Raw genomic sequence first — 23,646 nt, forward strand, 5'->3', positions numbered from 1 at the left:
TCTTTTAGATACACATTTAGCCAAGATCATCCCGAAGAAACAATCTATAATATCAACACATTACTGCATTTATTGTCCCTTTTTTAAGTAGACAGAGGTGGAGTAATCCTTAAAGTGCAGGTAAGGAAGAGGGAGTTTCCCAAGAAGCGGGAAGAAATAGGCTGTCCAAGGGCATCTTAGATCTACACTCACTGGTCCAGTGACGACCTTTACCACATCTAGGGCAAAGGGTGGCTGGGGGTGGTTTTAGTCCCGGTTTGAGGAGACGCTATCCCTAGGGCTTTGTTTGCCTGTCGGACACTCCCGTGCAAAATGGCCAGGTTGTTTACAAGTAAAGCAAGTACGTGAGCCAGGATTGGGAAAGACCTTGGTAAAGGCAGCACCTATGGCGAGACCCATGGCATGGGCTGCACCCACCCCGGCACAGAGTCTAATAAAGTCAGAAAGTTCCCCTTTATCCTTATGTGGTCGAAGAACATCCTGACATGCCGGGTTGGCGTTTTCAAAGGCAAGATGTTTTACAAAGGTGCTTTCGCTTTTGCTTGGTCCAAGCAGGCGCTCCGCGGCTAGGTTAAGCCGGGCAACAAAGTCGCTATAAGGCTCGTCAGGCCCTTGTCGAATTTTTGCCAGGGAAGTGGTAGCCGAGCCCTTTTGAGGGAGGCGCCTCCAAGCATGTAAGCCAGCTGTCTGAATCTGCGCCAAGAGTCCAGCAGGGAAACGCGCCTGTTTAGGGTTAGTGTCAAAAGGCGCATTGCCCACTAGCTTAACATAAGTCCAGGATTTAGAGGAAGCCTTAGTTAAATTTTTTTGAGCAGTTTCCCGACAATGCTCTTTAAAATCTGCATTCCATAACAGGAAGTCTCCGGCACTGAGGGTGGCTCGGGCTAAAAATTTCCAATCATTGGGAGTAAGCCATTGTGCGCTGTGACTCTCTAGTAAAGCCAATGTGTAGGGCGCAGTGGGTCCATAGTGAGTACAAGCCTTTTTAAGTTTTTCGAGAAAACGCAGGCTTAATTTTTTGTAAACACTCTGGGTTCCCTCCTGCCCAGGGTTGAACTCCTCATCCTCTGAGTCCTGCTCTTCCTCTTGCCCTCCCCCTGCTTCATCCCCTTGATCCGTTTCCCCTGCTTCCTCCTCTAGATCCTCCTCTAAGTCTTTGTCCTCAGCCTGGGCGGGCTTATCTGCCTGACTGCGGGTGACTGGGAAGGCGAGAACAGGCCGATGGTGCGGCTTAGCCTACGTATTGGACCGCCTTGGGCCAGCTCGGGTTGACTCCGTGCCTAAGGCTAATGAGCGGAGTTCAGAGTCAAGGGATCTTAATTCTTTTAAGAGTTGGATCTGTTCCCGTCTATGTTGGAGAGACTCTCGCAAGGGAGCCAGGTTAGGCAGGGGAAGTGGAGAAAAAATATCTGAGGGGGCAGTTGGCCCCTGAAGGGCCGGAGCACAAAAGGCAGGAGGGATATAGGAGGGAGGGGGATGTGTAAGTCCTATAGACTGTGGCGGGGTCCTGAGAGTTGGTGGATCTTCTGAATGGTAGTGAGCTGCTTCCTTCTCCAAGGTAGCCTCCTTCCCAGGGGTCAATGTGTCTCCGGGATTTAAAACTGGATAAAGGTGGTTGGTAGCCATTGGGGCCTTATTCATTAGGGTGGGATTTTGAGCGGGACCAGGAAGGCTCCCAGGGTCCTGGGGAGACTGAGAAGGATCTGTGTCTATACTAACTGAAGGGCATGCCGAGGGGGGACAAGAGGGACGAGAGGTCTTTTGCATAGCCTCTTCCCCAATCCTGACAAGTTTTAAGGTACCATTGTCAAAGGGTGAACTTTTAAGAATTTCATTAATTAAATTCCAGTAAGAAAAGGTGGGAACAGGCACCTTTTCTGGGCCAAAGGATTCATAATAATCTTTTAAACATTCTCCTACTCTAAGCCATCTTTTACCATCAATGGTCCCTTCAAGGGGAAACCATGGACACAATTCTCCTATGTATGAAAAGAATAATTTTAAGTCCTTTTTCTTAACACGCGCCCCCCGTGTCTTGAGGGCCTCCTTGAGGCCTGACAAAAACAAATCATGTGACGAAACTGCTTGTCCCATGGTGTGTCACTCACCTTGCATCATCCTCACTCTCCTCCTGGATCTGTGCGAGGACCCTCTGCCCAGGGCTGTGTCTGAGAGCAGCAATGGGGAGGAGAGAGGCTTGAGCTTTCCTTGCGCTCCAGATAGCATGGGGCGCCCCGCGTGCCACTCTGCCTCATGCTGTCCTCGTGTCCTTGGGGCAGGAGCCTGGCGGGTGCCAGATCCCCGCAAAGGGCACCCCACGCGCTTTGTCTGCCCCAACTGTCACTTGTTTCCTGTCTGGCTGCGACCACACACGTTGCGAAAGGATCCCTACTCAAAGACACTGATCTTGCTCCACCACTCTCATGGGACTCTACCTGAGCAGGTGCCTGCACAGGTACCTGGGCACACGCAGGGCGGCCCTAGCAGCACGCCCTTTGAGGCCCAGGAGAATCACCCAGGAGCACCGCCCTCTGAGGCCCAGGCCTGGCCCAGGCCTGCCCCCCGCCCCCAGGACCCTGGCATCTGTAAACCTGCCCCGGGACACCCAGAGCCCCGGGATCGCTCCCAAGCCCTCCACAAGGTTCTGCACAGTGGGGACCACACCCGAGGCAGGAGGGCAGTGGGCACCCCGCCTGCGAGGTACAGTCCGCACAGGCTGCCCCCCGGGCTACTCCTGATACCCCAACTTACCAAGGTCCGCTACGGAGGCATGAAGCGCAGACTTCGCCACGCCCCAGACCCAGGTTGGCCCCACAGCCCTTTCAAAGTCCAAACGAATCCCGAGGGTCCAGGGAGCCTCTACAGGTGCCCACCGCCCCAGCCGGCCCCGGACCCCTGTGCCAAGGAGACAGTGCTAAAGAACCTCAGCCAGTGCAACAAAGGGAAAAGGAAGTTTGATGGAGCCGTGTGGTTTGAGGAACCTGAGCCCAAGAGGAAGCGGCAGAGCCCAAAGCGCAGACCATCTGCCTTCAGGCCGGTCATCAGAAACGGAGTGGAGCCGTCATTCCTGCCCAGGCCTGGGCCGCTGAAGAGAAGCGTCCGCTCCAGGGCATCTGCCTCTGTGAGGAAGAGACTGAGCCACGGCCTGCCCTCCAGCCTTCCTGGGGCCTTCCCTGGCCCCTGCCCCACCGGCCCCAGCTCCCAGGCCAGCCCAGGACATGGGCTCACAGCCCCTGCTGCAGGCCCGGGAGCAGATGCCCCACTGTCCCAGGAGCCTAGGCCTTCCTCCCCTTCCCAGGGGCCACACCAGGAGGGTCCTGCTGAGCCTGAGCACACTCAGCCCGCTCACCTCCTTGGCTCCTAAGAGTCACAGCCATGCCACCCTCCTCTGAGACTCAAAGCCACAGTCCCTTTATCCTACAGGCCCCTCTACCTGACAGGACTCACTGAGCCCACAGCTCACTTGGACTGCTTCTGCCTGACAGGTCTGCCACCCCCAGACCTCCTCTCCCTTCCCTGAGGAGCCCAAACTCTAAAGAGACTATTCAGATCACAACCCTGGACTTTCCCCTGCCAGCCCTCTGCTGCCTTCTCCCTGGGAGGAGGCTCACCAGGAAGGTGGCCCATGGGCTCAGTTAGCTTAGTTAAGTGTTTGTTTTCATTTTATATAGTAGTAATAACAAGAGTTTTGTTTTAGTAGTGATTGTCATATGCTTTCTTTCAAAGTTAAGTGTTTGTTGGTATTTTATATAGTAGAAATAATAAGAGTTTTGTTTTAGTAGTGATTGTCATATGCTTTCTTTCAAAGTTAAGTGTTTGCTGGTATTTTATATAGTAGAAATAATAATAGTTTGTTTTATTAGTGATTGTCATATGCTTTCTTTCAAAGTTAAGTGTTTGTTGGTATTTTATATAGTAGAAATAATAATAGTTTTGTTTTACTAAAATAAAATGGTTTTGTTTTGTGTTTGTGACTGGGCCTGTCCTATGCATTTTGGAGGGTCTGATCAGTATCCTTGGCCTCTGACACATAGGTGCCAGTAGCATACCTACAGCTGTGGCTACCTACAGTGTGTCCCAGTAATTTCCAAAGAACCAAATTGCCCTCAGTGGAAACCACCAATCCAGAGCTAAATTTAACAAAAGAAAAGGTTAAGTCTCAATAACATGCTTCCAAATGAAAAAGCTTAATATATATATATATCATAATGTCATTTACACACATCACATGTTACATAATTATTATTCAATGTAATCATGATGTAATTTAATTCATATTCATGCATATATCTCTACTTTTATATAGGATAGGTATTTCAATTAAATATGAATTAAATTTATTACATTGACTAAAATATTTTAATATATCATTAATAAATAGAGTGTAGTATTAAATTTAATACAACCAATATTATTCCATTGTACAAATTATATAAAAAGAAATACAAAATTGTATTTCTGACATAATAAAGAAGGCCAGAAACTAGGCACAGGGTCCTATGTCACCGATGCTGTTCTCTCCATCTAAAGTCTCTTGATACATTGTTCAAACATGAATTTCAGGTTGTTTTCCGTTGGAGGGCCAGGGAATACAGCTATGAACACAGCAAAGTGCCTTTGCCTGTGGAGCTTGCTTTCTAAGGGTATAGAGGCAGAAGATAAACAAGTAGGGAGACTTGTAATCCCAAATTGCTGGGATTACAGGTGTGTGCCACTGCACCCAGCTTCACATTTCTTCTTTCAGGTCATTTCTTCCTTGCTTTGTCCATGACCACTATCCAAGTTGAGGCCCCTAAACCCCAGACTTCATATGAAGCCTCTTGGGGGCTCTCCCTCATCCCTCACACCCCTGGATCCTGTGATCTGACACTCAGCAGTTTCCCTAAATCATCAGCTTTGCCATGTTGCATTCATGCTAACAACTGTACATCAACCTGTAACTTGTGTCCAAGGGCCCCGGTGCTCCTATTCAAGCTTCTCTCACTTATCCCATTCCTTCTCCTCCTCCTCCTTCCCAAGCTCTGGGCTTCCCCTGGTGCTCCTCTTGGTTGATCCAAAGCAAGAGGTGGTGAAAATGGAAAAACACCTACTAGGCTCTGAAGACTTGGTAAAAAGAATGTAAACTTGCTAGTGAATAATTCCTATACTGATTACATGTTAAAGAAAGACTATCCTGAATATTGGATTAAATAAAATATATTGCCAAAATTCAGTTCATTTTTTTTTTTCTTTTTCCCTTTTCTAACCCATTAGAAAAATCAGAATTACCTCTCTGGCTGGTATTATGTATCTATTGGATAGTATCACCTTCTATCCTCATTTGCTATTTATTGTGTCCCTTGCTGTGTTCTGCCCTTTTGTGAGGGATGTACTTTTTCTTCACGGAACTGAAAGTCATCTTTGTAGGCCCTGCCGTTAGGGCAGTAATGGGATACACAGGGACCCTCTGTATGACTTTGTTGAGGATGATCACAAAATCACAAATTGTCTTCTTGGAGCTCTAGTACTGTAAGAGGCATTTTGAGGCTGAGTTCATTTACCACCAGATACATGGCCATTATCAGCACAGGAGACTAAAACCTATACATTTTGTGATCAGTCCAGGGCAATCTGCAGGGAGCTGAAGAAAACCCAAGGCCACTGTGCAATTCCAAGGAGCTCTTACTCAGCTCATTGTTTCTCAAGGTTATTGGAAAGCTAGTGAATGACAACAGTTGGGGGCATCCTAGACTATATGAAAGTTCTTTGTGAAGATACTGCAAAGGGTACCTCTTAATACTTACAGCCCTTTAGGTTTGGTGATCTTCAAAATTGATTGGAAAAATAGGAGAACAATTTGGTAACAGTTATAATATAGATCAATGCTATTATATACAACTTTCTCTAGAGATGGAAATGTACAAAATTGTAAGGGGTAGGATATGTGGCTATGAAATGTGGATAAATTTGAATTTATATGTAAAAAACCATAAGTGGTTTGTGGCTACATTTTAGTCAGTGCTATTCAAGTCATGTTATTTAAAAAGATATATTCTTCTTCTTTTTAAAAGTAGGGAGATCATGATCATTAACAATCACTATATAATATCAAATTTGTACCATTTCTATTCTGATATTCTTTTTATCTTATTAATTTAAGAATGAGCATTATTAGCTGGATGTGGTGGCTCATGCCTATAATCCCAGCAGCTTGGGAGGCAGAAGCAGGAGGACTGCTGTTTTAAAGCCAGCCTCAGCAACTTAGCAAGGCCTTAAAAAACTCAGTGAGGAGGCTGGGGATGTGGCTCAGCGGTAGAGCACTCACCTAACATGAGTTCGGTCCTCAGCACCCCATAAAAAAAAGTAAAGGTATTGTGTCCAACTACAACCAAAACAAACAAACAAACAAAAAAGAAACTCAGTGAAGCTCTAAGAAACTTAGTGAGACCCCAACTCAAATTAAAAAAAAAAAAACACAAAAAGGGCTGCACGTCTGGCTCAGTTGTTAACTGCCCCTGGGTTAAATCCCTAGTTACCCCCCCCCAAAAAATGAGGATAATCAAATTTAATTTCTTATGGTTAGAATCTCATATCTAAATTTTAGGCAAAAATTAGGCTCAATTTCACTAGATGGCACACTAAGTGAAACTGATTTTATTTTCATCTTGACTAATAGGTGTAGGCTTTTTTCATTATTATGTTACAATTCCCCACAGTTAAGACCCTCAATAGTTAACAGTCTATTAACTGAGATAATGGCAAACAGCAATCTGAGTTGACAGCCAAAGATGAACCACAGGAAGCAAAGATACAAGCAGAGCTCACAGGGATGACATGAATTTTGCTTAAGGAATATGTTGTAATCTCCAGCTTTCATTCATTCCTTACACTGCTTCACCTCATCTTAATAAGCATTTTAAAAATGGTTGGGTTTGGGGCTGGGGATGTGGCTCAAGCGGTAGCGCGCTCGCCTGGCATGCGTGCGGCCCGGGTTCGATCCTCAGCACCACATACAAACAAAGATGTTGTGTCCGCCGAGAACTAAAAAATAAATATTAAAAAATTTTCTCTCTCTCTCCCACTCTCTCTTAAAAAAAAATGGTTGGGTTTAAGTATCTGAGGAAGGCACTGAGGGTAACAATGATGATGATGATGACAACTGTCTCACCGAAGTGGCAGCCAACACTGAGTCCTCACTGTGATGCAGGCGCCAGCAAAGGATTTTGCATGTTATCTTTTCTATCCCTCAATAATCTTGGGTCATTCTTGGTCTCCTGGCAGTACACTGGGATACTGGGCTGCCAAAAACAATAAAGGCTGTCTACACAGCTAAGCAGGTGAGGGGTTGGGATATCAGAAGAGGAAATGCTCAGTGACAAAGCAAAGACCATAAAATTCTGGGTGAAAAATAGGTCAGGACAGTGCAGTATGCCAACAGCCAAATAAATGGTGACTGTGCCACTGCCTACCAACTTGGAAATAAGAATGTGTCCTATGATGTGAGAAACTAAGCAACTGAAGTCCCATCTCTTCAGGCTACTATCTTTATTTTTTTCTTAGCACTAAAAGCAACAAAGTATCCTAAGGACATAAATACACTGATTTTGGACCTTTAATTTTCAACTTCTCCAAATAAAAACAAAAACAAAAAAAAAGTAAAGGGGAAAAAAATCCTATACTCACAAAACATTAAGAACTAGTTAAGTATTACTAATTTTTTCCATTCTAAGTTTTAGACCACAAAGTGTCAGTGTAGGTGGGATGTGGACACACAAAGCCACTAGAAATTTACGATAATCCTGGCCAGTTCGTTTCAATGAGAATTCAGTGAGTGTTGGAGGAAAAAAAAACAACACAATAAAAATATATTCATGGAGCCCTTTCAAGGTAGCAGGTTTAGCCAGATTAGCAATGCTAAGAAATTCCTTTTCTTATGTGCATATCAGTTCAAAGAGAGTAATGGCGAAGTGGAAAAAAAGCTGAAAGAGTTTGAACCTTGAAGGGCAATATTTGAAAACTGTGTTAATTCCCTCTGAATAATGGAAAATATACAAAATAACTATTTAAAAGATAAACTTAGCCAATTCACTAACATAACATATTCTATCATCCCAGTGGTTCTCTATTAGTGTTATATTGCCATTCCCCTTATGCAGGGGAGATGTGGAAATGTCTTGAGACTTTTTCAAACAAGATCATCTATGGGAGGATGCTACTGGTAGAGGTCAGGGATGTCACTCAACACCTAAAGCACCTACAGTGCTAGTAGAGTTCCCAACAACAAGACTGATCCACCTCCTATGTCAGTGTCCTGTGCTAAACAATCTCTGAGACAACCTGACAGGGACACTTAACTTATACTTCCAGGGGGAAAACAGGAAGTTTGAGAAAACCATCTGCTGCTTTACTTGATCTCCAGTGTTTATAGCAGAGCACACAGTTGCAAGCTGGTCAGCTAGAATTAACTCTGGCATTTGTAAATCAGGACAGAATATTATGGAACATGAAGTTACTGGACTGCTTAGAAATATTAATATGCAACTTCAGAAAAGTTAAGATTCACAGAAATAATCTGCAGTCTGTGGCTCAGCCTTTGTAAAAAGACCATTGCTAAAAAGAGACAATAAAAATATCAGGTTCCAAAATGTTTGAAAGTGGACAACCTTCTTGCCCAGTTTCTGCATGAAATCATTTTACCATTCTAAAACTTGTCAAGACAGCACTCTCTACATTTATTTTAATGGATCACTATGAAAACTGTCATGCTCACAGTTCTTAAAGCATACAATCCCACACTGGACTGCCGGTGACATCTTGTCTTTAAATGTTCAGCCCAACAAGCTTCTTTGCTCTTTAAGAAAGTGTGGTACTCAAAGGTTCAATTTAGGTATAGACTGTAGAGCTTTGATTGAAGGAGAGGCAGGGGGACCAAAAACCTTCTCTACAGCAAATGACTCTCAGGCTATTCACCACCACTATCTTTAGTGTAAAATTTCTATCATTTGCCAAATAACTTGTAGGAACTTAAAAACCTAGATAGAGGGCAGAGGAGCAAAAAGTGTAAACAGATTGAAAATCATATAGAAACCCTGAAGTAGGACCATAATATTCAGACTAGTAGTTTACACCCTGATGTGGATGCTTATCCTTTAAGAGCAGGGTCTCATCTTTCTCCTTATAAGATCTGATGGACCCACAGAGTGCTGCCTGATCCAAAAGAGGAACCTACCCAAATATGAACCTGACAAAGCTCTGAGATGGGAACTCAGTCAACACACATTTTCATTTCAACATTTACCGTCATTTCCTTTGTTCCAGGCACCATATCAGGTGCTGAGATGGAAAGATCAACCAGGTTTGATGTCTACCTTCCAGGTGTGAAATTTCTTCTTTTAGGAGTCTCCTGAAATACACATAGTACAGGAAGGGAAACAGCAAAATAGTTCATAACAGTGTTCATGCCTCCTCAGGTTTTGTCATATACTAAAGGAATATGGCCATGCAGGGAGTGGGTGGCAAAATACAAAGAAAAGTTGAGGGTCACTAACACATTTCACTTAGATTTGAGCTTTATTTCTTCACATCACCTTCCCAAAAGTATAAACATATATTTAAAAAACCCATCACAGTCCCCAGTGATATTCAATAAGGAAACAAACATTATTTCACCTTCCCTTTCAATACATAACCCTATCAATTGGCTATAAACTGGCTCTTCTCAGTACTACTGTCCTTGATCCTGTTCCCTCTTAGGTAGAGGGGAGAAGGCTACATCTAAGTGTAAGAAGAGAAAATCATTTGTAAAATGAAGCACAATATGGTGCTTTGTGTAGGCATCATTTTGCTAATGTATACTGGGAAGCAGAGAGGCAGGAATGTGTGGCTATCGCGTTAAAGGGGACTAGATGGTAAATAGTGAATCCCATGAGACTCCTCACCTCCAGGCCCAACCCCCCACACCTGGGGTCTTTAGACGTGTGTTAATTTGTAATATGGTGCTATAGACTGGTTGGTTTAAACAACAGAAATTTATTGTCTTGCAGTCTGGAGGCTAGAAGTCTGACACATGTCAGTCATCAGCCAGGTTGGTTCCTTCTGAGGGCTGGGAAAGATCTGTCCAGGCATTTCTGTTTGAATGATTTATTTTATGTGTTAACTGGCTAGGCCATGGGACCCAGATATTTGATCAAATACCAGTCTAAAGTTCACTGAGAAGATATTTTTCAGATGACATTAACATGTAAATCATCAAACTCTGAGTAAAGCAGATTACCCTTCATGTGGATGGGTCTCATCCAATCGAGCAAAAGCTTTTAGAGACAAGACTGAGATTCCTGATGAAGAGGAAATTCTACCCCTAGATTGCCTTTGGAATTGAGCTGCAACATCAACTCTTCCCTGGGTTTCCAGCCTATAGGCCTGCACTGCAGATTTCAGATTTGCTTGAGTCCCCCACTCATGTGAGTAAATTCCTTAAAATAAAAATCTTCACTCCCTAGTGGTTTTGTTTGTCTGGAGAATCCTACTACACCTCACCTTTGGTAATCCCTTGGCTTGTGGCAGTGTTAATTCCAGTCTTCACTGGGCCTTCTCACTGTGTCTGTATCCAAATTTCCCCTTTAATTAGGACACCAGTCTTACTGTACTAGGGACTACCCTAATGACCTCAATCTCCTATGGTCGCATTCTAAGATACCATGGTTTAACACTTAAATATGACTCTGTGTGTGTGTGTGGGGGGGGCACAATTCAACTCATACCCAGTAGTGACACAAAAAGTATGCCTGCATTTGTAACCCAAAAGGTTTTAGAAAGTTAAAATCACTTTTGTTGACTTTTGCATGTGTGTTTGAATACATACAGTTTTTACAGTGAGTATGTCAAAAGGGCTAAGATAGAACTTACCTTGTTTAAGCCATATAAAACTTGAGTCAGGCTTGTCCTTGCAAAAACAAATCACAATGAGTTCTATATATACATAATTATACTGCACTAAAAATAACTATAATAGAAGGGAGATCAGTAGAGCAAGTGGATCTGGGCAGGAAGGAAGAGAGGGGATGGGAAGGCACTGGGGAATGTGATAGACCAAAATATTATGTATATGTACAAATACAGTATAAAGAATCCTACTATTATGTGTAATTACAATGCACTAATAAAAAAAAAGTATGGCTTGGGAATAAAATTTCAATTCACCATCACGGTAGTACCTTAAACCAGGTAAGAACATTTTTTTTGGTACTGGAGATTGACCCAGGGGTGCTTAACCATTGAGCCATATCCCCAACACTTTTAAAAATTTTGAGGCAGGGTTTCTAAGGCCCTCCCTAAGTTGCTGAGGCTGGCTTGAACTTGCAACTCTCCTGCCTCAGCCTCCCAAATCGCTGGGATTACAGGTGTGTGCCACTGTGCCCAGAAAGAACTGGGTTTTTGAGTGTGTTCATCACCTGAATTCATTGAGCAGATATAAAAAGCAATAGGCCACAAATGATCTGAATATTGAATCCAATTGTGCCTATTACCCCCCATTAGGAAAAACATCAAATGTATATAAATATAGTGGGAATAATATAATAAATTACTTATATATCCAATGATCTATTTGAAAAGTGATCAATTTTGGCTGGATGGGCCTCATGAGAGCTAGCTTTTCTGTGCCACATGTCCTTTGCTACCACTGATTATTCATGCCTTGGATTTTTCTAACACACTCCTTACCAACTGTTTTGCAGATTTAGAAATGTGTGAAAAAATATTCTAAGTGGTTAAAAGCAATCATAAATTATGTATTGAATAAGTGCCACACAGATTGTACTGTCTGATTAAACCATTTGTAATTATGGAAAGGACAGCAAAAGTACTGGTAAATGATTATGATTATATTGAACAATTCCTTGTCATCAAAATGATTTTGGAAGGAAGCCAGCCTTTTGCAATTCCTCCAAACCTAACTTAAGAGATTTTGTTGTTATTCAAGAAAGCTTAACTTCTGCCTCCTACCCACTTCTTCGCTGAGGGCAAGATCCCAATCTAGAGTTGCTAAAGGTTTCAAAATAGAGTCCTTATACTTGATTTGTATATTGCAACTAACTGTCCTGGCACTGCTAATGAAATGGAATGCACTTCCCTCTGTCCATCATTTCCCTAATATTCACTTTCACTCCAATTATCTCAGTCTTACTTCATTTCAACTGTAAACAACAGCAGTCTTTTGCCTGACTTCAGGGAAAACACAGAGGGGTGTACTGGTACAGAGAACTGTACACTTGTTCCTTTTGTCCTTTTGGTGAACTCCAGCCCAGGTACTTGGCTCACCGTGAATTACCATACATGCTGCAACATGACTTCTCTGAGAGGTGGATAAGGCTGCCTTTCTCAACAGAGATTTCTGACTGTCCTCCAAACTCTAGCAAGATTTTAAAGAGCAGAGTGGAAATGGGCAGAATTCCTGTAAAGGAAGTAGGAAAACCAGATAACACTGTGATTTTCAGTGGCTGACACCAAACAAATTCTATCCCAAGTAAGGTTTACAGATCTTTATTAACTTCACCTATTTCTCAAGCTTTTCCAGCAAAAATAAATGGGGGGGTAATTACAATATTGACACTAACCAGCTAGCAGCAGCCTCAGACAGAAGCACTTAACGCTGAAGGAGAATCCCAGACACCAATATTTGTATTTTGGAGATTATTCTCCTCCAGCTCTGGGGTACCACTCGAGAGAAAAAGGGCAGGAGGAGGAACTGAAGAGTGCAGAAAGCTCAGATTTATCCACAAGACACAACTGTGCTGGTGATCCTCTACACTGGCGATAGCTGTGAGTCTGTCCTTTGCCCCTGGCACAGTCGGGGACAAACTCAATAATGCAGATCCAAGAAATCCCAACTCCGTGTGTCGCGGTTTCTGGAACTGCAATTTCTTTATTTGCCAGTCACTGGGACAACTGCTCTACGTTTAAATGAGCGGCTTCCTGAAAGAGTGTCTGGTGATCCTTACAAGGGAGAAACTGAGCTAACAAGGAAAAGGAGCTATCCCCGCCGCCGCTCTCCCGCCCTTCTTAAGAGAAGCCCCTCCAAGAACCTGAACATACACGCTGGACCAACATGTTCCTAGGCTCCGGGCCCATTCGTGGAGGGTGATCATGAGTGTGGAGACACCGTGTGGTCCCTGTACTCTGTGGCATACCATGCCCCCATTGTGGGTCACGCTACGAACTGTCACACGACCCTAAAGGACCGGAACTTTGTCGTTCGCTCTAAGAGGCCGAGGTTCATGGGCTCCGCCATCTTGGCTACGCTCTCTCGCACCTCACCACGCCCCTCACGCCGGAAAGGACATTCGCCAAGCCACGCCCCCGTCCTTCCAACCCCCGCCTCTATGAACACTATGCTCTCCGCTCTAGACTCCTTTCCTTGTTAGTGTAGACGGGTGGGTACCGTCTATACCAACCACCGGACTCTCGCCGCGACCACGCCACCGTCTTCCGTAGGGGCCACTGTTCTTATTACGTGCAAGAGGAGGAAGGCCACGGCCGGACTCTGCCCAAGCTCAGGGCACATACGTGCGTCCCACCTACTTCAGGCCCCTACTCAGGCCCCTCCTTCCGGTCCTGTGCCCGACCCTCCCTCGCGCTACTCCGTTGCCCACCTCCATCCGTGACCAGGCCCCCACACCGCGTCCAGTCCACGTAACTGAGCATAAGGTCTTTTACATCCTCCTGACCACCCGGTCACGTCCATCTTGCCCACCCGAAGCCCCTCCCTTGCCCCCACAGGCCATATTCTCGTTCAGGTCTCGCCGCGGCGATTCGCCCGGGCTTCGGCTCTTCCTCTAGGAATTGGGGACCTGTGCTCCTCAGTGCCCAGGCCCCTACCTTCGTCGTTGACGAGGCTAGGGCCCCGGTTTCCTGTCATATCCCTTACCTCTTGCTACACTCCTCCGTCCTGGCCAATCCTAGCAGTCTTCCCAGGCTACTCGCCACAATCTTGGACTCATAGTAGTCACTCCCATCCCGCGCATGCGTATTTGCATGCCTTAATCCTCGCTTGTCACTGTGTTCCCAGGCCATCCACTTTGAGTTCCATTGTAGTGACACCTCTCCCGCCAGGACTAGGTCCCGCTACAAGAAGGAAGGCAGGTCTCTTTAGAAAATTGTCCTGCCCAGGGTTGGACACCGGTGGCATTTATAGCGTGAAATGAGCCCACGATTCTCTGATCTTCCTCTAAAAATCGACTTTGTTCACGTTTTTCTCAGCATTTTAAATACTACCTCTTAATGAACAGAAACCAGGTAGGAAGCAGAACTGTTAAACCAGTGATAAAACCCTGTTCCTTCCAGCTAGGTTTCATGTCCTCTAGCCCCCCCCCCCCAAGGGAGCCATCTGAAACTGTGTCCTTTCCACCCCTCAGCACCCTTGAAATACTAGGCAGATGTGTGTGTGTGTGGCATGAGCACACTCTCCCTCTGCTCCTTGTTCCTTCATGGTGTTTAGGGCCTGTTGAGACACCAGCACACTTAAAATTCTGCTTGCTGTCCTCTCAGAGATTACTCTTGTATTTCCTCTGTTTACTATTCTGGGGTCTACAAGAAAAAAGCGAGGAGGTCACTATCAGCTCTAATTTTTTTTTTTTTCTGCCCAGAAATTTCTGAAGAAGTTCCTGCAGGAAGGACATTTTCTATTCACCTTTCATGCATTCATTCAAGAGGATTCATCCAGTATTATATTCCAGTACAAATAAGCTATATCCCAAGGAGCTTACAGGCAAAAGTTCCCCCAACTTGGGTTTGGATAGGGCAGGAAATAAAGAGAAAGTTAAAAATGGTGTAGTAAGGGGATTGATTGGTAGTAAAGGATCTGGTAAGTGCTGGTCTGTTGATTGAACTAGCAGCAGTATTTGGGGGCAGAAAACAAAGGAAACCACTTTCAAAGTACTTATGACAACCCCTTACACAACTTCTCAATAAATCCTCACTGAAAATATGCCCTTTTTAACTTGTGTAGAGGGCTGTAGTTTTTCCCTCTGTGGTAGTAAGATTGGCTACATATAATTCAACATATGGCAGCAGTCAAGATCTTGTTTCCTATTTTGACATCCAGCAGTCAACATTTTATGATCAGATATGAAGTATGAGTTCCTTTCTCTGTTCACCTTCCTTCCACTTCTGCTGTGAAGATAGTAGGGAGGGGATTAACAATGCTGAGCTAAAAGTAGCACAGAGTAAACAGCAGTTTTCAACAAAATATTTTTCTTATGTATACCTTGACCCTGAGAACTCCCATTTGTAGAAAATGTTTCAAATGCCAATCATTTATTGCCTGAAAAAATAAACTCACATGAAATAGGACCAAGTACACTCTGTTACTGCCTTGATTTTTATAACATAGTTATATTCACCTTTGGCTACAAATTATTTGAAGCAATTTACCAAAATTTAAACAACATTGTATAGAGAAATAGTTCAAAGAACCAGAGGGGTAACTCATTGAGGAAGAATAAATAAAGCAGTCAATTACATACCCTCGGATATAGAAGGTGGGGATAACAAAAATTTGAAGGTTTTATGGTGTTCATAAAAAACAGTTGGGATTTTGTTTTTGAGAAACACAATTTTTCTTAAGCTTTTTAGTCCTGAGGGACATGCCAATTCCTCACTATTATCATGCTGTTAGTTAAGTGAGAAATATGTATCCTATGGAGTTACCCAAAGATCCTCTGTATGTAAACTGTTGTCACGATCACAAAACATAATACATTAAATTAATTTTATGAACATGTAAACTTTCCATTTTAACTAAGTACTCAAATCCCCAATGTTCTGGTTTAATTCAGGGTGATATTTAGATGATATTTAGATCATTTTTCCTTTGGATGGCAAATCAGTTTCCACTCACATGTCAAATCTTTTCCATTCATATTGGCTGGCTGAATAAGTGAGTTGGGAAGTTTTGTAGCTGAGTCCATGCTCAGAAGGACAAAGTCTTGTAACAGATTAATAACATCTTTGTGGGCACAGGATGGGTAAGTGTCTGTAAGCAATAGCATATCTAGCATCTCTGATTTCAGTAATGGCAGTTTTGTGTGCACATCTTTTATGCAGTCTACATTTCTCATGATGAAGCTTTTAATGAAAATCAGGTCATTTTTGCTCTAAAACCCTGGAGTGGAAACTCTGAGAGATTAATTCCTGTATCTTTTGTATCAATCAGAATTAGAGCAGTTTAATTTTTTTTTTTTTTTTTTTGGTAGTTTAGATGGACAGAATGCCTTTATTTTATTTATTTATTTTTATTTGGTGCTGAGGATGGAACCCAGTGCCTCACGCATGCTAGGCAAGCACTCTGTCACTGAGCTACAGCCCCAGCCCCAGAATTAGAGCAGTTTAAAATTCTGTTATGAAAATAAGAACATACAGCCTAAAAGTTACATGGCCAGATGACCTTCCTCCACCTCTGTAGAGGTTGGCAAGGGAAGTACCTATAGACAGTATTAAGACTGGGTGACCTCCAGGTGGCAGTAAAATAGAATATTAAGGATGGATAATACTATACCATAGAGCATGTCTGCAATAATTTTAGCCTAGAAAGAAATTATGACTTGCCCAAACCAGGAGAAAACTCAAGAACTATCCAGAGACAAAATTACTACAGATTTAGTTATAGATCTAATTTGCATTTATTAGTGATTCATGAATCATGGCATCCTCTTTTCTAGAAAATATCATGAAAGCTCCCAGTGTGCATTAGGAGAACAGTATGTTTTGTAAGTCAGAAACAAGGAAACATAACAAGAGAAGAAATACCGATTGATTAATATTAAATTCCTTTGGCTTACTTTTTTATAAGGTTGAAGCAGAAGGACTTCCTTCTTACATATGTTGACCTAAGTAGGCGGGGTTTCCTGTTTTCAAGAAAAACTGGTCTGTTTTGGCAATGTATCTTCCTCCTTAAAGTCTCAGTTTGATCCTGCAGCATTTAACATTACTGACTCCATTTTGGTTTGGTGTGGACTCTTGGGACTAGTGCAGGAGCTGAGTCAAAACAATAGGTCACATAATTTTTGTTTAACATACCTGAGCAACAGTGGAAACAGAAACATAGGAAAAATGCTCGTGAAATTTTGCTTTTACTACATGAGATTCATTATAAAATATTGGTCTCCATGTCAAGATTAGTCACACAGACTCTCACACATTCAGTTTAAACAACTGTCCTTTAAGTTACTACCTTAGGTATATTAAGTTTGCAGAATTACATTCACCTAGTTTGTCTGAATTAATTTTTATTTGCAGGCAGTAGTGATTAACTTTCTCTGACAAACAAAATGTTAACCTGTGGAAAATAAGACAAAGTTCATAATGGATATGGCTGTTGATTAACCTACAAAATTTGATGAGCTTTTCAAATATTGTAGTTGATTTTCTCATTTTAAAAATGGCATGAGGTAGGGGGATAGAGATGAAAATATTCCAAAGCCCAGGACTCCTTATTTATCAAAAATACTAGAAACTGTTTTTCTCTCTAGGAATGAAAAAAATAAAGGCCAAAGTATTTCAAGGTACTGTATTTTACTCTCATAGACTCAAGTTTATTAGAATTCCACTTTATGGTTCATATTAGTCAATTCAGTTTCCTTAGTCTGTGAAACATTCACGGGCTATGAGAAATGCAAAAATGAACTAAATATCTCTGCCATCTAGAAACTTAAATTTTTGTAGGACACAAAAGTAAATCATATTGGCAACAGATGCATATACAAATGTGAACAAAATGCTCTGGGAATTTGGAAGAATAAAAAATTTGTGGATTGGACAAGTCAGTTATAAAACTGTACAAGAAAGGCAAAAGAAAAGCTGCTCAAAGGAGATGATAATAAGATAGACTTGAAATAATGGCTAATATGCTTAAAGATAAATGAAACTCATAGGATTCAAACTGAGGAAATCAATCCTGTGAAACAAACACAAGCAAAAACAGAAGTAGAACATGATCAACTTGCAGTGACTAGCTGGGAGAACAGCTCAGGGGTATGAGGGAGGGTACTTAAGTGTTCATGCACCTGAAAAGCCAAGTTGGTTCAGAACTTAAGACCATGGAGTTTGAATTCTCTTACATTGACACTAAAGTGCTAATGAAGATTTTAATGTGGAAATAGTAGCAGTGTAAATGACCAGGAGAAGGACAATGAAATATAGGAAGGTAGGAAGTTCTTTCTATGATGGTGGGTTTCCAATGTGCTGGCATTTACTCAGTTCATATGTGTCCAGGGCTCCAATAACCAGGAAATCATTCTTTCTTGTTAGCCTTCTTAATAAACAGATAATTGAGCTCATTTTTAATTATATCATATATAACAAATAATGTTGCATTCTTATAGTATGCTTAATTTTACACACAGACACACACACACACACACACACACACACACACACACAAATTTGGTTCTCTTTTATATTCTGTCCTTCCTGTATGTGTTATTTCCATTAACCCAATTATAACAAGAAAAAAAAAGTTAGCAGATACAGGCTTGAATGATGTTTCTGAAGTTAATTTAGCAGCATCCCTGGTCTCCATTCATCTGATGCCCATTGGTTCTCTCTTCAGTGCTATTTGTGATGGACAGAAATGTCTCTGGGCATTGCCAGTGCCTTCCAGAGGACAAAATCACCCTGACTGAAAAATACTACATTTATATAGAATATTTTCACACAATAGACAAAAATATCTTTTTCATATTTGTACATACATCTAATGTCAACATGATTTAATTTTTTCTCCTACAAAATTGTGTCTACATGGCAGAGACTGTATTTGGTCCATTTGTGTGTTTCTCAAAGCCCATACATCTGACTACTAATTGGAGATCTAAAGAGCTTAAAATCATTGCTGTTTGTGATGATGAAACACAGTAATTTGGGTCAACTTTAAAAGCGACGTTGGCCCTCCCTGCCTCTTGTTTTATTTATTACAGGTAAATGGAGCCTACATATCCCCACATGCTTTTAACTCTGGTGAACTTTAAAAGGTGAGTCAAAAGAATAGCACAAATGTTCTTATTTCATGTGATCTCATATTTTATTTACCCCAGAGCAGTAGATCAATAGTTATGTACCTAGAAACTGCTTTGCAATAGTGTTGTGGAGTATAAAAAACAAAGAAATCAATTTCTTTTTCCTGTCTCAGGATACTGGGTTACCTTTTGTGTTGTTCATGGCAACGGTAATCTAAACTTTTAATTTCTGCTATCTAGAACATTTAGAAGTAAATATAGCATATTCAGAATGAAACTGCCTCATTTGTCAAGATTGCCATGGTTACTAATAAGTTATTAGGCTCTCATGTGAAATTGCTGAAACAAACAGTTTATGAAATGAATTATACAAATATAAATCCTCAGGAAATTTAATACTTAAAATTTGTACTTCACCCCAGGTGCATTCTTGTAATCCCAGCAACTCTGGAGGCTGAGACAGAAGGATCACAAGTTCAAGGTCAGCCTGGGCAATTCAGTGAAACCCTGTCTCAAAATTCAAAAGGACTGGGGCTGGGGTTATAGCTCAGTGGTAGAGCCCTAGCCTAGCACATGTGAGGCCCAGAGTTTGATCTTCAGCACCAAATAAAGATAAATAAATAAAATAAAAGTATTGTATCCATCTACAACTACAAAAAATATTTTTTAAAAATTCAAAAGGTCTGGGTATGTAGCTCAGTGGTAGAGCCCCCCTACCTAGCATTCATGCGGCTCAGAGTTCAGTCCCCAGTACTGAAAAAACAAATTCTACATCAAAACAGACACTAAATGTGGGCTTTGTAAAAAGAAAGAGAGTTAAGATAGTGTGTTGAGAAGCAAGAAAACAGAGATGGAAGTTCTGTTTTTCATCTATTTATTGAAATCTCCTTAAGTTACTTAACAATGAATTTATTTTTACTTCTTTCCATGTCACAAGTAACTTATGGCATCTTCATATTCAAAATTAGGTAATTGGTAGCACATATTTGTCATTTGAGCTTTTGTCTTTCCATTCATATGACAGGACCTATAAAAGTCTATATTATGAATGGGCTGCAGGGATTTTTGTTGTTGCTAGTTTTTTTTCCCAGTAGGAAACACTTTTCTAGGAAATTACTGAGATATAGGAAAAAAATCAAAATTGTAACTATAAACTATTTAGAAAATAAGAATGAGATAACTTTACATCTATGTGCCTTATGTCATATGGCCAGAATAGTAGACCAAAGAAAATTTATAATCTTACATGTTGCAATTATTAACTGAGAAGGAGTAAAAGATAAATGAACCTACTAACTCAAGAGTTAGAAAAATAAGAAATGAAATGACCACAGAAGTAAGGACTTAAGAAATGCGTATAAGATGATGAATTAGAAAACAGAACAGAATTGAAAATTAGATCCATAATCTTGTTCTTTGATTAAACTGCAACATAGATAAACCTCTGGCAAGTTTAATGGAAAATGAGAAAAATTAATATATACACTAGAAAACAAAGAGAACATAGCAACAAATGTACACATTATATAGGAAATATTTCAGAAAGTCCATGAGAATATTGGAATACCTTATATGAAAATGAATAATTTCTTAGAAATTGTAAACAGCCAGGGCTAAGGAATGTAGCTCAGTGGTAGAGTGTTTGCCTAGCAAGCATGAGGCCTTAGATTTAATCTCTAGCATCTCCAGGAAGAAAACAAAACAAAACCAAAAATCCCTGAAATAAATTATCATGTAAGAAATGAAAAATTTTAAAGAACTCTTCTTCTATAATATGCATGGTCCAAATTTTTCATTCTTATACATTGTAAATATTTCTAAAGATGGACAATATTAGAAATATTTCTACTTCGTTTTCAAGGAGATAGTGTAAGGACCTAGAAGGGGGAGCACTTCAAAAATCAGCGCTTGAAGCTACATGATATTCTCTTAAGAAAATAAGTTTAAAAGTTTTTTTTTTTTTTTTGGTGGTGTTAGGAATTGAACCAGGGCCTATGTGTCTGAGGTAAGCACTCTACCAACTGAGTGATACCCCCAGCCCAAGGTTTTAAATTGTAAGGGGAAATCTAACAATTTGACCAACATGCTGAAAATAAATTGAATAAATGTAAAGAAATGTATCAACATAATGCACAAAATGGCAAAAACACTATGAAAATAATTATAGATAATGAAAAGCTAATTGATAAATGGAATATAAATAACTGATTAAAATAATTTTTGATAATTAGAAATAAAAGAATACCTTTATTACATGATAAGTCTTGTTTTTTCTTTCCTTTTTTCCAGAATTTAGGATGGAACTAAAGACCTACCCCACCCATGGTAGACAAGCACTCTACAAATAAAATACTTTGTTATAATCTCTAACTCTATGTGTATTGACTTTTCCTCCCCCAGATAACTTCATTTATTCTGCCTTTTTTTTCCCCCCCGGGGATAGTTAAGTGAGCTCTTCTAGGAAATTTCCACTACAGGTCACAGTGAAATTGCCACACTGGCTGGGCCAACTCTGGGCAGCCCCTACCTGTGGTACAGCTTTTCTGACTGTCCTTGCAGCCAAAGCAAAGGAGGTGAGAAAGAGCTCCTTCAGGTGAATTACACTAACAGAAAGGAGTCATCTCCAATAAAATTTCACCCCTCCTAGGAAAGGGAAACAATGTGTCTCTAAAACGCTGCAGAAGTGCCATTTTTGATCTTTTCCTCATTGTTGCTTTTAAAATCTCAATTTCCTCTTTAACATAAGGGCACCCAATCTAAACTTTCCATTCATGATTTTTGAGGAAAGAGGTGGAATCTGGGGACTGAATTCATGAAGAGGCAACTTGGGAGAGGAAAGCTCTGACATGGGCCTAGGGACTTTTATCGGTGTCAGTAAGATGCCTAAGGAATTTTCAAAAGTTTTTAAAAGTGTGTTATAGATATACATAAAGGTGAAATTAACTTTCTATATGTACATAGCATAGTTTGGCCAGTTTCTTCCCACAGTTCTCCTTTCCCATCCCTTTTGCTTCCCCCTCAGTCCTCTTTGCTCCACTGATCTCCCTTCTGTTTTCATAGAATTTCCCTCACTCCCCGCCCCTTATCTTATTTTGGTCTACCTTCTGCATATGAGATAAAACATTTGACCCTTGCTTTCTAAGTCTGGCTTATTTCACTTAGCGTGATGTTCTCTAGTTCCAGAAGTTTACCAGCGAATGCTATAATTTCATTCTTTATGGTTGAGTAAAACTCCATTGAGGTTTTGTTGCAATTTCTGTTTGGATTTATGGGGATGAGACACTCTATGTGGTGGACCTGGGTTCCATTGTAGTCAGCCTAGGCAGTAAACCCATTCCACTCAAGGCATTGCTGCCAATTTGGACACCAGATCCTTGGTTCTCTCACAGGTCAGGTGATTATAATAACTGAGGTGTTATTTTGAGGTTTAGCAGAATAATCCAGTGAGCCTAGTTCATGGTAGGTAGCTCTAGGTCACAGTTGTGTAGCTGTGACCAATGCAGTCACTAGCTACTGTGGCTAAACTATATTAAATGCTACTAAACAAAAAATTCACTTTCTCAGCAGCACCAGCCCCATTTCAACTGCTCTACAGCCACCTATGTCTAGGGGCTACATACTGGGTAGCACAAGCACAGCGCATTTCCATCATCAAATGGTATTTAATTTAGGGCTAGGATGCAGCTCAGTGGTAGAGTGCTTAGCTAGCATGTGGAAAGCCTGGGTTCCATCTCCAGTGTCACAAAAACAAAACAAAGAAGCAGAATGGTCCATTGGGCAACACTGCTCCATATCACTAACTTGGATTTTCAATAATGGCCAAACCCTAGGGCTAAACAAAACCATCCCCTTTGTTTGAAGTGGAAGCTGTCCTGGGATGTTTACCTGCCAAGGTAAGAGTCAGAAGAGGACACTCAGGGAAGTGCATCCTTTGTTCCCCAGAGATAGAAAGGAGTGATATTTGCTTCCCAAATTCAAAGAGCCTATCTGTGAACCAGGTAGTTTAGCCCTGAAAAGGTGGAAAGTTCATGCCAAGGAAAACCTCCATTGAGGACTCCCTTCCTTCCACTGTGCACTTAACCAGGCGGCTGCAGAAGGGGTGGGGGGGGGGCGAATTCCCATTCTGTTAGCAGAGGAAACATTCTTCTGAGGTAGAGTTTGGGAAAAACAACTAATCTGTTTTTCAAACGGATTTTTGTAAATAACTGACAGGAGATGGGCTGCTTCTATTGCAGTATTAACCCAAGTGTATGGGTGTTAATTATTAAACCTTTTAGATGGTGGCTCACTGATTTCTCTGATATTCTAATCCGGTCACAGAATGGCTAAGGCAGCTTTAAGTGGAGGGTGGATTTTTTTTTTCTCAGTTTGCCTTGTGTTTTCCACTCCAGAAGAATGTTGTGGCTCCTCTTTTTTCTAATGACTGTTATTCATGCTGAACTCTGTCAACCAGGTATGTAGCCTTGAAACTTAAAAATAGCTTAACAAGTCATTGACTGAAAGAAATCTTTATTTTTCTAAATCTGCAGGCATATTGTGGCTTTTAAGTTTAGCCTGTGACTGTTTTATGATTGAAAGAAAATGTAAACCACCTAAGGTCCTTGCCATCCAACTTTCAGGGGTGTTTAGGGACAGTTTCCTTGTAGTTCTGTTTTCT

General features: G+C 41.4%; 1 long non-coding RNA gene across 1 annotated transcript; it reads left to right on the forward strand.

Moving 5' to 3' along the window:
- Nucleotides 1-13,363: 13,363 nt before the first annotated feature.
- Nucleotides 13,364-21,326, forward strand: LOC143639889 (uncharacterized). Its single transcript, XR_013154812.1, has 5 exons — nucleotides 13,364-13,542; nucleotides 18,951-19,004; nucleotides 19,412-19,470; nucleotides 20,967-20,994; nucleotides 21,279-21,326. It is a non-coding gene; the product is annotated as an uncharacterized LOC143639889 (long non-coding RNA).
- The last annotated feature ends 2,320 nt before the right edge of the window (nucleotides 21,327-23,646 follow it).

This window comes from Callospermophilus lateralis (assembly GCF_048772815.1).
Source record: "Callospermophilus lateralis isolate mCalLat2 chromosome X unlocalized genomic scaffold, mCalLat2.hap1 SUPER_X_unloc_1, whole genome shotgun sequence".
In the NCBI taxonomy this organism is placed as follows: domain Eukaryota; kingdom Metazoa; phylum Chordata; class Mammalia; order Rodentia; family Sciuridae; genus Callospermophilus; species Callospermophilus lateralis.